Raw genomic sequence first — 17440 nt, forward strand, 5'->3', positions numbered from 1 at the left:
CGCCGCAGCCGAGCGGGCCCGGCAGATGGACTTACAGCCCCGCCACCGCCGCCGCGCCCCGGGGACCGACACGGCCGCCGACACTGCTGATCGCCCCCCGGGGAATCACCGTAATGGATACGGCGGGCAGGGGCACACTCCGCTGAACAGGCCCGCTCTGTTCGGCGGCGATAAGTTTTATTGGTGGGTGCCGAGCAGGATAAAAATGCCGTCACTTGAGCACCGCGATGACACTCGAATGATTTGTCAACATTAGTCGATTCCGGTGAAAGGAAAGGCTTGCTGAGTACCAAAAATGATAAGAATGTTTGCGGCGGGGAAAAGAGGCACTCCTCTGATTGCACGTTGCAGCCCCGGTGTGATACCACCGGCCGAGTCGAGCTTTGCAAGCTGCAACCTGTTGTAGATAAACGGCATACCCGGGAGGCCTTTGCACGTCTTAGTGCCCTCTCCGCTGCAGACAGCTGGTCTCTCAGCCATTTGCAGTGATGACACTGAGCTTCGTCTGCACGCGCTGTGCCTTCCAGGGTCTCAGCGGAGGGTCCGGAGTAGAGGTGGCAAAATGTGGACCCGAGGACCCGGTCCAAAGAACCAGTCTGGACCCATATGGGTCCAGACCGGTCCCTGGAAATTTTCTGACGGGTCCAAACGGGTCCTACCATAAACTATACATCTTGCACACTACACATTATTGCAAAATATGAAGTGAATGAAGTGAATGTTTCTTTGCACACAGTAGCTCATGAGTATTCCCAGTGGGGAATAGGCTGTTTAACCCTCGCCGGACCTATTGGTTTTCTACATACGCGCCGGCCGAGGGGGGGGGCGGGTACGACCCCCCCCTCGCCGTTTCGCCCCTGGTGGAGCTAGCGCGTCGCGGAAAAAACGAGCGTGTGCGCCGTTACGAGACGCAGAGATTGGTACCCGATTTTAAGGTCCTAGGTCAACCGGTGACCTCTGAGGTCAGGTCAAGTGCCCCAAGGTACGGTTCAGTTTTTGGTGAATAACTTCGCAAAAAACGGCCGCAGCGCCGCGATTTTGGCAGCATCGTGTTCGCCTCGCTCAGGCGCGTCGAATGATATACTTTTTGTTCGGGTCAGGTCAACTTGGGGTGTTGACCTCAGGTCAAGGTCAGGTCAGCACCCTAAGGTCACGAAGTTGGTCGAAAGGGGTCATGTCGCATATCATTCGATTCGGCAGGTCTTTCTGAGTCCATTGGTGGCTTCCCCGACTCGCTAGCTCAATTTGATCAAGAGTTATTGACGAAAAACTAATATGGCCTTGATGACGTCATAAATGACGTCACGCAAGGTCAACATTGCAAAAGTGACGCATCTAACCTTGCAAGGAGTGCATCAAATCACGATTCTGTGTGATTGAGATGGTGGGAGATCGTTCCCGGCGCCAGAATAGCAGTTTGAATTTTTCCCCATTGACTTATAATGGTGAGGTCACGAAAATGACCTGACCTCATATGACCTTTAGGAAAAATCCGAGATATACAAGTTGTGAGACTCATAATGGATACTAGATCCTGCAAGTTTCATTTCCCTGTGACATCTCCTCTGGCAGTGAGGGCGTTGCGAAGTTGCGACATCTGAAGACCGTGCAGAGGTTCACTTATGACGTCATAGGTCAGTGACCTGACCTGACCCAAAAATGCGGTTGGTGTCAAAAGATGCGGCTTGGATCAAAGGTCAGGTATGCCAAGTTTCAGCTCTCTATCGCCAGCGTGTTCGGAGCTATCGCGAAAAAACCCTATGGGGGGGGGGGCGGCACCCGCCCCCCCCCCCTCGGCCGGCGAGGGTTAACATGATGCAACTAATGATACCTACCTACAGGTAGTTTGTATTAATTGACTTTTGGGGAACGGGTTCAACCGGGTTCCGATTCCAACTAAGACCGGGTCCGACTGGTTCCAGAAATGTCCAGCCGGGCCTGGTTCGAGTCTGGTTCCCAAAATTTTCATCTTTAGCCACCTCTAGTCCGGAGCCGGCGAGAACAGAGCCCGCCCGGACATGTGCACCAATTTGTCCACCACATGCACGTCGGTCATCGTCTGCTCTGCATAGATATACCGCCGTCAGTCCAGATGGCTGTCCTCCCTGCTGAGCCGGCCCCACCGAACGGCGCAGCTCAGCGCTCGCTCGTGGGTACGGCCGCTCAGAAACCGGTGGCGCTCCGCCTCGCAGCGGGTTCGGAAACTAATGACGTCAAGAGCACGGCAGCCGCCCACGGAATGGCCGCGGTCCGCCAAATATTTACACCACACCCGCGGCGCCGGGCCACGTTGATATCGAGACTTCCGAGCCGATCTGTCGATCGAAATCCATCGTTTACACATCGAGTCGCTTTTTGCGTTAATGTCCGCACGACGTCGCCCATTTGGATCCGAAACGACGTCCGGGTGCAATAATACCGGGCATCGCTAAACGTCGCTAAGCGACGCTAAAACACAGTTTAGCACGGACACTAACGGGCTATCCGAGCGGATGCGTACATGCCAAGTCGATTAGGAAAATGGCTCCGAGTGAGTTGCGGTGGCTGTGTTAATATCCACTATCTTTGTGATCTGACACTTCATTGATCGCGGACAACGGACGGTCGCGCGGCACGCGATCGCCGTGTCGTGCCCACAGATAATTAGGGCCGCCTCCTTAGCCAGTGGGCGCATTATGTGCGATACGGATCACATACGTACGGCCGACGCACCGCAAAACAGCGCGCGGATGTAAATCAGACCCTGCCGCACACACGCAACTCGGCGAGGCTGATAAATGCGCTGCGCTGCTGGGCGGCTGCTGGGAGGGAGCTCGGCTGCTGTACGTCGGAGCGACAGGGACAGAGAATGAGGAGGGACATCGGAGAGAGCGCGGCAGGCCCGCGAGGTCATGGAAGGAGCGCAGGGGACTGGACGGAGCGGCGTGGCGCTGATCGTTTCCATCCCGTCTGAAAAATAGACGCCGCCGCCAGACGGGTGGACGAGAGCACGCCGAGGGCCGCCCGCGACCTTCAGCTCGCCGGGCCTGGGAACGGGCGGCGCGGCAGCCGGCGCGGCGCCGCGAGGGCCGGCCGGCACACCCCGGGAGGTCAGGGGCCGACCCGAACCGCCGCCGGCCCGTCGGACGGTCGTCTGATGTCACCGCCGACGCCATCCGTCTCTGCCAGGGTGACAATGCGCCGATCCGCTCCGCCAGACGGCGACCCGGAGCGCGGGTCGACTCTCCCCCGCCGCTGTCGCTGCCGATGACGGCACCAAATTGACGACCTTGACCCCGGCGCAGGATTTTACGGGCGCAATTTGTTGTCGACGAGCTGCTCGGCTTCCTACCCTGGCACATAACCGGGGCGTCATGAGAGCGGGGGCCCATAGCGGCCACATGGTCCCGGTTATGAACCTGTTGCTCCCGCTGCTGCGAGGAGGACGTCGGTAGGTGACCCGGCTGACCCCGGACTGCGCCAGGCGCTGACACGGGGTGGTGACAGCGGCCCTGTCACCTGTCACGCATACCCCGTGTCACCCCGGAGACCGCCAGGTGGTCCGTCCGTGTCACCACCTCTGTCTGGGACCGGCTGACACCCCACGGTGACACCAGTCGTGTTGTCTCCTCCGTCACCCTCTGTGTCACCGTCTCCCCCGGGTCAAACGACAGGTGGTGGAACTTTGTCACCATCTCGTGCAGACAGGGACCGGCTGGGGGGTGATCTGTAGGTGCCCCTGTGTCACCTCTATGACCCAGACCACCCGTCAATGATCAACCATCTGTCGAATTAACGACTGTCGACGACAGGGGTGCATGCAGCCTGGCTTCACAAGTCTTTGTGATAATACACTGATCGCTCACAAATACACAATGTGAGCAACGCCCTAAGTGGTATGCATGTGTTATGACTGTGCAACGATACTCTATCGGCCTAAGTGGCGCGGCCCGGAGTGGTGTTTGTGATAGTCTGTGCTGGTGTTTGAGAGCGGCTCGGTGACGCAGACGGGCTTATAAGGCCGGCCCGGCTGCAGGCGGGCATGTGGCTCAGCAGAGCGCCGCCGGTGGACTGCATAATGGGCGCCCGGATGGCCGCCGGCGTCCGCGGGCCGCTGCCGAGAGCGGCTGACGTCACCCTAGCCCGCCGCCGCTGCCCTGACCGTCCCGAGACATCGGTACAGCGGGGGCGGACCTCCAAACTGATAACGGAGCCGGTTTTCGACGGGTGAACAACACTACACAACACTGGCCGCTTCGTCTCAGCGCTGGATATCTTGGAGTCTGAAATTGGAGTGACTGTTCAACTGGCTTTATGCGTGGTAGCTCACGGCCACTTATCCTTAATTAGACCGAGAAAGTGCCGTATCACAGGAGATAAAGCCGCGAGCCGTACAGAGAAATTCATGTCGTTTCCAGGAAGGTGCTGGATACTGAGCGCTGCTCATCGCAAACCTTCACTTGCTTGGCGATGTCTGCACGGGCCATCTGGCCGGGGCGTGCACATTCGTCAGCGGATATCCTTACTCAACACGCTCTTCTCAGTTGGTCAGTCACCAGACGCCGCATAACGGCACAGCCGCAACGGCCACAAATCAACGGTTTCCATGAATAATTTGACTTATCTGCGGATCGGAATTTCGATTCGGCCCGGTCCCTGGAAGATAGGCCCGTATCTCATGCCGGAAAAATATCGGGTCAACCGATCACCTCGGCGCGCATCTAAGCGCCGGCCGAACGCCTCAAAAAAACAGAATTGAATGCATATTTTATGGGCGAGCGAATGTCGCTCGGCGGGCGACAGCTGCCCACCCATCTCTTCCTCCTCGTCCGAGCTGATCGGAGACGGACGGACGGAGATGGACGGCTTCACCCGTCATCACCCGTTATCCCGTTCCGAAGTACGCCCACCTCAAGACGCGAGTGGAGTGCGGCTGTACCCATGTGTCAATGTATAACGGGGCGATTATCATGGAGAGGCCCGAAGCAGATCTATGGACAGCACATCATGTCCGTTATGAGCTGACGCATTAATTTACCGCTCAAGACAATTGGACCACACTGAATTTTGGACTGGAGACAAGTCAGCTGCGTGGGATGAGCGCAGTTCACAGGAACCGCCGCTGGTGAGGGCGCTCTCCGGGGCGGCGGGACACGCGCGTGGCGCCGGTCCCGTCGTCGGCGTGAGCTATCGTTTGTGTATCTGAGCTCCAAACAGGCGGCAGCTGCTGCGGGACGGCGCCTCCCGGTGTCTCCAGCGTGTCGCCCGCCGTCAGGGACGGACCGTGAGCTCAGCTCGGGAGAGTGACTGCGAAATCCAGGTCAGTGCCAGTCACAGACGGCGTATTACCTCTTAGTCACGTGCGCGGTCCATGGGTGGAACCATGACCAGCACCGACACCAGCTGCGACTCAGCGCCTTCGACCTCATGGCCAAATGCAGACATCACCCACGCCCCACTCACTCTGTCGACATCCGCTGCCGGCCAGCTGTCATATGACAGGCCTCCGTCCGTCACAGGGTCCGCGTGACAGCCGGTCTCCATCACAATCGATGATGCGGATACCTGAGACTCCCATAAAACGGCCAGTCCCGTCTCGGGGCCGCGGCTGCCCGGTATGTAAAACACGGGTCGTTTTACTGCTCTCCCCGGACGCCGCGGGATCCGCGGATGTCTCCAATAAACGGCCGTCCTCCATGAGCGATGCCTGACATTGCGCGCGGCCCTGCCGCCCGTTTGACCGGCCCGTCTCTGCATACTGGAGCTGCAGGTGCCCGTCAGCTGCGGCAGGCGCGCCTCCGCCGACCCGCTGCGCCGACTCTGGCGCAGCTGTCAGCCGGGCGGCGACGTATGGCGCGATTCATCGAACGTCGCCGCCGCGCCGCGTCCGTCTACTTCACTTCAAACGCACCGCGGCGTGTTAATTCGTCGTCGCCGGCGCCGGGGCAGGCAGTGTCGCGGCTCCTGACCGACCACCCTCCGCCGAGCGCCAACGGGACAGCCATCTTACCTGCCTTTTAATTTAACTCGGCGCCTGATGGGTGGGATTTCTCACTGCATTCCGATTGAAGACAGCCAGCCGTCGAGAGCACTTACTAACGTTCCCGGATTCCGTGGCGTTTGAGCGTTTCGGTCATCCAGATACCGAAGATGGCTCCGCGCCATGTGCTCTCCTCTAAAAATCGTCGATTTTATTACAGCCATCTGGGCAATGCTGTATGATATCTCTGGCCACCAAATGCACTAAAACAAGTTTGACTCGTTACGTAGGTAATGGTGCCAATCGAGCCCGCTGGGTTCGCCCCTAAACGCTGGCGAAGAGCCACGACAACAAACTTGGCTCGTCACGCTGTCGGGGCGCGTTGAAGCCGGGAGATGAGCGAGACTGATTGGTCTCCGAGAAGCGCGAGGCTAGGAACAAAGGGAAGTTTATAAATTCCTGAAAAAGCGGAGAGAATTTCTGAAACATTTCGTTTCCATTGTGCGATATTTTCCAGAACGTTACAATAGATGCTGGTAGGTAAATCTATTTTTCTTTGGGCTCGGTGAATTTGCGAATGAGGCAGGTGATCGATTTGACAGATTTTTAACGCATTGATAAACATAAAAATATGTTTGCATTCCGCTCACGTGGGCGCACGCAGGCGACATTGTAACCGTTGGTCGTGGGTCTTCCACTGACCATTTTCTCTCATTAAATAGCATTCAATTGGGCTCTACTTACGTCCCGAATGCCTTCACGACAGCTCAATGGAACCAATTTTACCAGCCGTAAGCCGGCGATATCCCAGCCGAGGCACGCTCTCGGAATCCCTCGGCCTTGATTTGGCTCTTTTAGGCTCGCAACAGGGAGGCGGTGACGCGAAATCTCGCCAACCTCGGCGGGTGATGAGAATCAGACCTGATTGTTTCTCAACAGGCTGGTACGTCCCTCGGACACCATAACGGCGCGCCGAATGAATAATGTCCGTGTTTATGTGACCGGAGAGCGAGAATTCACGCCATTATACGGGGACTCGGTCCGGCGCGGCGGGCCGGCGTGTCCCATCGGGACGGTACAAAGGGCTGACGCCGACCAGGTGAACGGTCGGCCGCTGGGCTCCCCGTCCCTCCGGCGCGGCGTGGCGGGCTCGACCGGCACGGAGCGGCGCCTCCGTCCTCCCAGTGCCGGCACGGAGCGGCACCTCCACCCAGCCTCTGTCGTCTCCGTCCTCCCAGTGCCGGCACAGTCGTTTGTCCATCGGGAGAGCCCTCGGGGAGGATCACTCACGGTCTGCTGCCTCGGCTGTGTGAGCGCTCACCGCCAGTTGAGTGAGCCATTCGTGAATGTCGCCGGCCCGCAGGATTAGGCAGATGCAGGGGACGTTTATCCAGCGCCGATGAAAGTGTATGGGAGATGGTTCGAGAGAGGGGCTTGACCATGGAAGGGAGGTGAGATTCCGTGAAACGCGATTAGAGGATGTTTTGTTTCGTCGATTCACTAGCGAAAATGCACAGTCGGGGCAGCACCTACATGCATGAAAACAGCAAGAAACGCTTAGAATACACAGCGAATGACCCCACTTCTTTCGTCTCTTGCGGCTAAGGCTGTACTGCTGTAGAACTAGCCACTTGAACATAACAAAAGTAACCACTGTAGACCAGCTGAGGTATTTGCTGCTCCATCGCTCGTCCATCCGTCGGCGTCGCTCACATCTGGCGCCGCGCGCCCCTCCGCTGTCACTTCGCTAATAACTCGTCACCGGTGGTCGCAGGTGCCGGTCGTCCGACCCAGAGGTGCGGTGCGCCCAGGTGCCTGCCGTCGGGCGCCGCCCGCACAGCCCGCGGCCATTGTGCGCCTGTCGCGGCGCCGGCTGTCACCCCGCGGGGCCGTCCCCGGAGAGGGTGCGAGGACATGACGCCATGCGGATTGGCATGGGCCCCAGGAGGCCAGATGGGGAGATGAGAGGTGAAGTGAGCCTTGTGGAGCGCTGCTGGACGTAGAGAGGTCAGGCGGTGTTCGACTTCACTCTGCATGGGGACCCAGTGAACCATGTAAAGCCTGAAACAGACTCTTTCCGCAGTCAGGAAATCGCATGCGAGAGCTTATTCAAATACATGGAAGCACGCTCGCAGCAATCGCACGCACCTTCCGCAAGCGATTGATGCGAGAAGAATTGCAATGTATTTGAATAGGCTCTCGCATGCGATTTCCTGAACGCGGAAAGAGTCTGTTTCAGCCTTAAGGCATCACACAGTCACGTGAGCTCGCCTGCTGTCGTACCGTGTACCTCTTTGTGATGCCGACGGAGCATCGTGAGGCCCCCTGAGGCCGATCTGAGGCCAACTATACCTGACCGAGCGCGCCCAGTGTCAGGCCAGCCATAGCGCCACCGCATCGACCGCCATTCAGCGACGGCTGATGGATATCTGGTGATGACGAACGACCGTTCTGGACGCCATTTATTCACGGTATCCAAACAGTTGCTCCCTCGGGAGTGGCCGGGCCGCCGTACAAAAACCGAGCCCCGCCGTCCGTGGGGAGCGCCGGCGGCGGTAATTCTATCGCCCGCCGATCGGTCGGCACTGGCAGGGCTGTCCGTCGGCGGCCCGTCAGCGGCCGTCCGAGCTGCCCGCACTCCCTCAGTCGAGCACGGTGGGAAGGCGATCGGGCCGGCGCGGTGTAATTATACCGGCGGGCCGCGCCCCCTTCCGGTGTGCGGCACATCTCCGGTAGCCGGCGGGGGGCAGTTTACAACACAGTTAGCCAATTACTGGTGACCCGAGGAGCCGTGGGAACGCGGCCCGGCCGCCACTTGTCAGCCACCACTTGGCGGCCGGGTCACGGCGAAACGCACCGCGCCGCGCCGCCGTAAAACCCCTAATCGTTTGTAGTTGTCAACAGAGGGCCCCGCTGATGGCCGACCGTGGGGCGGTGCCAACTGTTTGTCGGAGAGGGAGGTGGTCGGTAGGGTAATCGGTATCGTCCGCACTTGCTTCTTCAGTAGGGTCACGGCGTTACGTTCGCTTCCGTTTGTAAATATTTGTCCGTGTAGCGCTCGTGTCCGTTCTGTTTCTGTCGCCCCTCGTTCTCGTGTGGGCACGTGCCGTTGCCGTGTCTTATCGTTTGATCTCTTTGCCGGCTAATTTGTTTCTGTTTCGTGTCCGCACTAACGCCCAAGCGGTTTGGAGCCATCCTGGAATTAGCTTTCTCTGCCTTGTGTTCTGCAGGGCCGCGGGCAGAGATTGACGTCTCTATTCTTTCAGAGCGGCGGGCTCTCTCGGCGCCGCACGTTCACGTCCTTCGCCGCAAACAATGCGTGGGCCTAATCAGAAATCCCTTTGAAGCTCCGCTTTTAAGATTCCTTGTTTTTCTTCTTTCAGCCGTCTGATTTTGACAAGATAACCCTGCGCGCAGCATACCTGTAGGTTTTGCTGTGGATGCAGTTTGAGAAAGACCCGCGAGAAAACTGAAAACGCTATCGGCAGTGCGCACAGCTGACGGCTTGCGTTGTCTGACCTGAATACTGTATGATTCATCGAAACAGACGATAGATTGTCTGCGTTAAAAATCTGCTGACGTTTGACTATGATTTCATGAATGGTGTAAAATTGGCGTGTTTTGCTTTCATGCAGCCAGTAATTCTATTTCCACTGACGTCGGCTGACAAACCAGTCACTCTCGTGAGCTCCGACGCCGGACCATTTCAGCCCAGACCGCGTGCAACGGCGGGATCGGCCTGCTCAATGCACATTGTGCATGCACAGTGCACACTCCATGTGAGCTGCACCGAGCACCGAGGGCGCGGCGCGCTGGCAGTGGATCTCGGCTCTTCCCGGCAGCATTTTCCGTCATCGTGTCATCGCCCGGCTCCGGTGTGCAGCGACCAGCCGTCTCTGGATAGTGCCCTCAACTCTGAGAGGGAAGTATAGCGCCGGAACGCTGCCCCAAGAGCTGTGCCGGAGCCCAACGGCTACTATCCGCGGTCCGGCCTGCCAGCAGGTAGCAGCGCTAATCGCGCTATCTCCGGAGTCGGGTAGCGTTAATCGCATTATCCCTGCCGTGAGCGATGCTCGCGTGCACATGACATGCTCCGCCCGCCGTATCGCCCCTGGATCGGCCAAACTGTCAACGATGAACCGATCCACAGCGGGCAGTTTGTCGTCCGCAATGTCAACGGTCGTGTTTTCTGACGGTCGTGTTGTCTGTGGCTTACAGGTGGTCAGGTAACTGTTGGACGCTGGATTATCATTGGATTGCAATGCAATCAAGCAGTGCTTTGTGTCATGTAATGCCAGCGGAGGTGTCTCATCATAACCATCGTGTGGAATGCGCACGAAACCACCCGGCCGAAGGCAGACGTACGACTTACGAGCATATACCTAATCCGACCATGTCCATTTCATTCGGATGGATGCAAAACGAATCTTCCTCGACCGAACTCACCTCCGTCCGAAGATGTGTACGAGTATACCTATACCAGTTGTCGGTACCCTCCGTCTGGAAGGCACCGCCCACCGTGCAGCCGTACCCCGTCCAGTAGACAGCCGTACTCTGTCCAGACGGTCGTACCCCGTCCAGGGACGGCGGCGGCCGGCCGGCTCGGTCCGGCGCCAGATTGTGTTATCGGCCGTCGGCCCTGCCGGCCTATCTCGGCAGGCCCACTCAGCGCAGAATAACACCGGCAGCGATACATCGGCCACGACGCGACGGCGTCGACAGGCGCAGCCTTTGAGGGCGCCGACGGCCCATTCTGGTCCCGTCCCGACCCGTCCCCGGTTGTCCAGGGCCGCGCGGCGCCGCCTGGTACAGTTCCGGTGCCGTGGGTGGTGCGCCGCCGGCCGGCGGAGAGCGGCGACCGGCTCCTTTCGTGGATAGCGTGCGCGTCGACCCGCTTTGCCGCATCATTGATGAGAGATTGAGGCTTCGGGAATTGCATGCGTCGTCAGCCGGGATTCTGCCGATTCACCCCTAATCCGTCACAATGCGATGGAAGGCCGCTGTAATTTGCATGCAATGGTGGCGAATCCTTGTTGGAAACCTCCGTAACCGGTATTTTGCACCAGGTGAGCCTATTCTACTTAGTTTGCATGATAAAGCCGTGCTCATGCGAGAGCTATTTTAATTACCTTTGTTTTCATCCAGACAACGCCTCACACGAAGCGCGGCCCGGCCGCCATGTGTGCGGCCATTTCGGCGCACTGTTCAGTGGATGATTAATTTCAGGACGCCGCCGCGGCCTACCTGAGTCGACCCTTGGTCCCTGTGTTACAGCGAGTAATGACTGTCGGCAAACCGCGCTAACAAGATTCGTCATTAATCTCGCCGCCTTCAACGGGATCTCGAGCCTGGTCCGCCCTCTCGGGCCGCACAGGCAAGCGTGGGAAGCGATGGTGCCACTCCTAGTGGTCCAGAGAAGGCGCCATCTCCAACCCCATTAACCGTCCCCCTGATGTGGCCCGGGGCTTTAGATTGATCATGTGACCACCAGCTGACCCACGATGACAGTCTGTCATGCTGGACCAGCTGAGGGGATCTGTCAACAGGCAGCTGGTCAGCGGACGGGTGTCCGAGAGGTGACGCCCCCCGCTGCGCCATATGTCCCTCTCCCCTGTAGCTGCCCCTCGGTGAGGCACGGTCGAATACACCCCGCTGACCAGCGGTGAAACCGCACTCCTCTGTAAATACCCAGTGTCCAGGGACTGCGGCCGGAGCCACACATTCACACGCTGACCGTCGGCGGTCCGAGGCCGAGCGGGTCATATGGACGGGAATGGCCGCCGGTCGGCCGGGGCCACGGAGAGCGACGGGTCCGGGGGGAGCCGATAGCGGCCGACAACGGCCCCGGTCGGCGGCCAGACGCCGTTTGTGGCCGGCCATCGCACTCGACCGGGTCGTCCGTGGAGGCACTGCCACTGCTGCTCTCGACAACACTGCCGACGTCTCCGTCCTCACCTCGCTACTCCTCTACCAACACTGCACCCACCGCCGCCGCAGCCGCCGCAGCAGCCCGCCCAGCAATCACGGGAGCAAGGACACCGACTGATTGCTGAACGGCCCACAAATGGTCGGCTACTTGAGCCGATGGCCGGGTCGCTCAGGCGGTGGCGTATGCCGTCGTTGAGTGTCCCCGGACGAGAGAGTGTCGTCGTTGGGTGTCCTCTGGACGGCACAGGTTGTGTCTGGGTGTCCCTGGGGCTGGTGTGGAGTTCAGACAAGGTGCGTCGATCGAGGGAGTCAGGTAATGACGGGTCCCTGAATTGATTGGCACGCTGGCTGTGTCTTCATGACTACCGTTGTATGTGGTGGTGGAGTCAGGACTCCAAACATCGACCATCGCTATTGGAAATGATTAGAACATATGAAAAAATAGGTCATCGGTTGGCAGAAGGAGGAACACAAATAAGCTGAGCTACCTGACTGATCAAATACAGAAGTAATGTTTGGTATTGTTGCTTTCCTGCATTGTGTGGCGACCAGATGTCTGATGAGGACAAACATGAGTCGCTTTTCACTCGGCCCACTCAAGGTCCGCGTCTAGCAGCTGGCAGGTTCTGAAGTCTGCTAGCGCCACTGGACGACCTAAAACGATTCTTTCATAGTCGACGGCACATAAATCAGCGTCGATTAAAAATTCCTATGGAATGGCTGCCTCGCCCTTCACCAGTGCCGGCCTACACCTGCACAAACGCGGACCAAGCATGCCGATGCGACTGGTGACAGTAGCCCAAACATCACCGAACAGCGCAACAATGCGTTTGGTGACAGTAGCCTGACCCACTGAGTGGTGAAACTGGTGACCCAGCGCTCCCAGACCCAGTGAATGGTGGCTGGTGACCCAGTCCTGGGACTGTCGGGGCGCGGAGCGGTGAGTTCAACCTTGGCGGCCGCGGCAGCGCAGCCACAAACCGCGCCAGCACAGGTGCAAGGTGACGCTCACGGAATGCACTTACCCACGCCAGCCAGCTGACTCATACCGAATACTCTGTGAAAACCTGGTGTGCTTGACGGCGATCTGTCGTCAGGGTACGGTATCTGGCAAGAAAAGAAGTATAATTACACGTGTAAATACTAAATGAATTGCAGATTGATATGTTGACCGTGATTGATAGCTGTTGTGGTGAAACAGGTGCGCCCAACATGCGACCGCCTGAGTTTACTGTTATAAGGCACTCTGGGACCAGCTGCAGCTTTCTATCCGGGCGGCACTTCCGGGCGGTGCATTGGCCGGGTAAGCAGGTCAAATAACAATTACAGCCGGCGTATGGGTCGCCTGCCTGTCATGGCACTGTGGCTTAACTGTGGCCTTGTCGGGCAACGGGTCATTAATCTGAATCAGGCTTGCTGCGCTTCCTTTCAAGAAAGTGCACCATCATCTAATCTAATGGGATGACCTCTCGCGGGTGTGGTGAGAAGCACTAGCGATCCCTCAAAAACACATCATCTTCTGGACATGGTTCGCCCACACGGCGACCGCGGTCACTGAGGGAAGAATGGCGACACCTGACAGTGCGTGCGGACGCGGCTCGGACGTGCGAATGGGTCCGATGAGTGATGGTCCTTCCTGAGAGAGGGTCCGGTGACCCGGCGACCCGTCCCCAGCCTGACGACGGCCCGTCCCTAGCCAGACTGGGCGCAAATCCCCAGCTAGACTGACTGCTCCTCCACAGCTAGAGTAAGCGTCGGACCTCGGCCACGCTGACCGCCCGTCGCTGCAGGGAGCCGGTCCGTTAGTGGCAGTAATGAGGCGGCCGGTGTTTTGACTTGCCGTCTAAAAGGAGGCTCAGCGGAAGAAGACCGTTCTTGGCGATCCAATAGGAATCTAACCTAATTAATATGCGCCGGCCGGGGCTGAAACAGTCTCGGCCGTAAACGGCCTCCTGACACGCGAAAGGCTGGGCGTATAACGACTTGAACTCACGCTCGGCTGAGATTGGAGCGCCGGTCGCGTCCAGCCGTGACCCCGGCTGAACGCAGCCGCCCACCAGCGCGGCGCGGCGCACCGGGACTGTCGGACCGCCCGGGAAGGGCCGCTAATTAAATATACTCCCCAATATAGCCGCACATGAAAATAACGTAGCAGGGTCGCTGAGGAGCCGGCCGGTGGCCTGCGGTGCAAGTGTTTGTAGAATTCCCGGAACTGGCCCAGGGCGGCAGTGCTCGCGAGGGTTTTACGGTTCACCCATCTCCGGGAGCAACGAACACATCGCGCTGGAGCGGCTGCCGAAGCGGACGGAGAAGACGGCGGTCCAATGAAGCGTCGCGGTCCTCGCGGCCCGGGTCATCATGCGCCCCACGTCCCTGGCTCGTGTCAGGCCGATTATTGGGTTCGCTAGTCTCGAGGAAAATGTCGAGAAGCGATTTGGCCGGTGAGGTGGAGATAGATTACATGGAAATTCCAACAGAGTTACCTGATTCGGTTGAAGGTCAACTACCGACTAGAGATTACATTTCATGGGTGTTTCATCAAGCTTTAAACATGCACTGCGATAAAAGCACGTACACAATCTGCGCTGTGTGTTGATATCAGGGTATCAATGTTTGATCAGGTGAGTCAATGTGCTAGTACAATAGCCATGGGCGAGTGACGGTAACATGACTAATGAGAGGCACCGTGAACGCGGTATCAGATGATGAATGAATTGTTCACATCAGTATTCACCTGGTGTACGCCCTGTGAAGGTTTACGTATGGATCGATCCAGAAGTCCGACTGACGTGCTGACGTTGATGTTGTATGATAAGCTACACGGATGCTACATCGGCATATCAGCGAACAACGTCCGAGAAATCAGATGGCGAATACGTACTCTGAATTTATAAAATTGTTATACAACCCCGAAAATGCGCGATATTGACCATACAAAAATGTAAACGAGCCTGGGCTTTATTTCTATCCGAAATTGTTTCCATGTCGGCTGTCACATAACTGAATATTTACGCGGCGTTGGTGTGACGGTAATGGCACATCGGAGGCCCATCTCGAAACACCACTCACCTGTGGAACCTCCCACGCTCGGCGTCTCGGGTCTCGCTCGCTCAGCAGTGTGTCCGATGTATTAACTCCTCACTCCGCGCACCCTGTGTCCAGCAGCCGCACCACTCCGGTCACTCGCACTGCCCAGTCTCCCCAGCGCTCGCTCGCTCCGGACGCGGACGCGGCACAACCACCCCTCACGACGGTCGGCGCAGCACTGCCGGCCGCCGGCCGGCTCAGCGCCGCCTGCCGCCGCTCGCACGGGCCATGCGCCGCGGCCGCACCACGGTAAACGCGACCGTAATGACACGGCCGCCGCGGCGGCTCGGCAGGCAGGACCGATTGAAATATGACGGCCAAATGGGGGATAAGTGCAGAGACTGTGCGCCTAGCTTCCTGTTTGGAATAACTCGGACAATTCGGTTAAGGGAATGAGATAGCAGGTGTTACTGCATTGGAATTGGGGTGAATATAAAAACATGTCACTGTGGTTTTCGATAGTTCATGGAACAGTTATTCAGTGGGTAGGTGGTACTACGGGTAGGTAGGTACAATGTGCATGCCAATCCGTACTTTTTGTAAGTTAACTGTATTTACGATGACACATTAAAAGCTCCATGCAGCTTGAACAAAAGATAATACAAAAGGAAATGGGAAAGGTGCATAACTTTTGTGTCTTAATAAATCATTGCATATTTCATATGCTGTTGCTTTGGTACTTACGTAATAGAGATGCCACAAATTTGCAATTTCATTACCCGCCCCGCCCCGCAGCTACCCCTTGCCCAACCACAACTACCCGCAAGCTGATTTTGGCTGAGCCGAACCCGCAAAAAAAACACAATTTTAAAAACCTGCTTTTGCAAGAAAAAAATACAGCTGGGTCAATGCTAGAGCTAAATAAACCTTACTTGCTTCATTGCTGTGCAGAAAAAGGCAGCCAAACAAATAGTAAGGACTTGAAATTTCTATGCTAAGTCCTCAGGAAGTGCACACTGGATAGTGGAAAATGAATAATGCATCAATACATTTGAAATTCCTTTCTGAAAAGAGTTCAGTAAAATCTTTCTCTCACCTTACCCTTCAGCATTGGCTGAGGATCAAAATTTCACTCTAGCTCCCTCTCAATATTAGGCTTCTAGAATGATATTGTTATCAAAATGAATGTTGATATAAGAAGATATGCGATTTCCAGTTAAAAAGTAAATAGTGACACGTTGAATAATGAGTATCCAGTCGATCTACACATAAAACAAATCATGCAAAATCCCAGCAAAAACCAACTAACCACCAATGAACCACGCGTTTCTTGAAACATGCGTCAGAAGCGTCACCAACAGCTGATTGCAAGGAATGTTACAGCGACTAAATTATTGCAGCCGTAGTTAGTGCGAAGTTGTTGCGAAAACACCGTTGCATAATACATATTCATGTGCCATTCTGATAAAGTTATTTTACACAACAGCTAAAGTTTTACAATTCAGAGTTAATCACCTGTTAAAAAATAAAGAGACAGTAAATACTAAATAAAATGTAATAATTTTAAAGATGGTCTTGGTAATGCTCTCCGGCTGGTCATCTCTCGGCATACAAATGACAAGTAAAAAGACAAAAGAAATAAATGCGACCAGCTACGTGGTTTTGTAACATGTATAACTGCTATTTTGAGGTATTCAAAAACCAAAACAGAAAAAAATTGATTGTAAAATTATTATTGCGTCATTAATGTCAGCTTTCCTTCGCCTCAGAGATCAAAATTGACGCAGTCAAATGCCAATCCTTGTCAGAATGTCGGAAGTGCGCCTGTTTTGTATTGCGTTATGTTTGGGCCGCATGCCAGTCAATATTTTGATTTTTTGTAAGGGTAATTGGTGTTATTTTCGTAATATAGGGTGGGACAGAACATAGAGTAGGATAGGCAATTAATGAATTTGCATTGCATCAAATTTTGTTTAGCTGATAGCTCTTTTTATGCCGACCAGACGCAAATAAAGTAACATGTGGCATTTGCTCTGATTTTCAACATCTCATTTAAGTCTGGGTTCTTCCATAATGTATATCTAGTGCACACTGCACATAGACTTCAGTTCAGCTTCCTATAAGTTTGCTTTCGGGTTCATTTATGTTTTATGGAATGCTTTCATCAGCATTTACTTACGCTTTGTAGTTTGTTGCTTGTACCCTGGTTTGGTCATTGCTAGACTGTGGATGCTATTGCTGGTTGTTTTCAGTTTTGCATTTGAAATGTGCTACCTTGATATATTTTTATATTTGGTTCTGTTTTAAAAGTTGTTTTATTAGAAGGATGAATAACCTGTTGTTATTCAGGTTAAAAGTTGTTTTGATGAATATTGTATTGTTAACCTGAGCAAATGCGCTTGACATTGTGTTTTGCATCTAAAAAAATAAATTTATAGGTTCTTAAGTCTGACCGTCAAATACCCGCCACACGACAAGTTTTGCTTCTCGAACCCGCCAAAAACCCTGCGGGTTTTGAAAACCCGC

At 55.7% G+C, this 17440-nt stretch overlaps 1 protein-coding gene across 1 annotated transcript in view; it reads right to left on the reverse strand.

Annotated features, from left to right (window-relative positions):
- LOC122382999 (plexin-B-like) overlaps positions 1 to 15152 on the reverse strand; it is a 92157-nt gene extending 77005 nt beyond the window's left edge. The window contains exon 1 of the mRNA XM_043369038.1: positions 14957 to 15152. The gene's annotated coding sequence lies outside the window, so the exon portion shown is untranslated. The remainder of the gene's footprint in view (positions 1 to 14956) is intronic.
- Positions 15153 to 17440: the final 2288 nt, after the last annotated feature.

The sequence above is a fragment of the Amphibalanus amphitrite genome, unplaced genomic scaffold (assembly GCF_019059575.1).
Source record: "Amphibalanus amphitrite isolate SeventyFive unplaced genomic scaffold, NRLGWU_Aamphi_draft 000152F_arrow, whole genome shotgun sequence".
Lineage (NCBI taxonomy): Eukaryota > Metazoa > Arthropoda > Thecostraca > Balanomorpha > Balanidae > Amphibalanus > Amphibalanus amphitrite.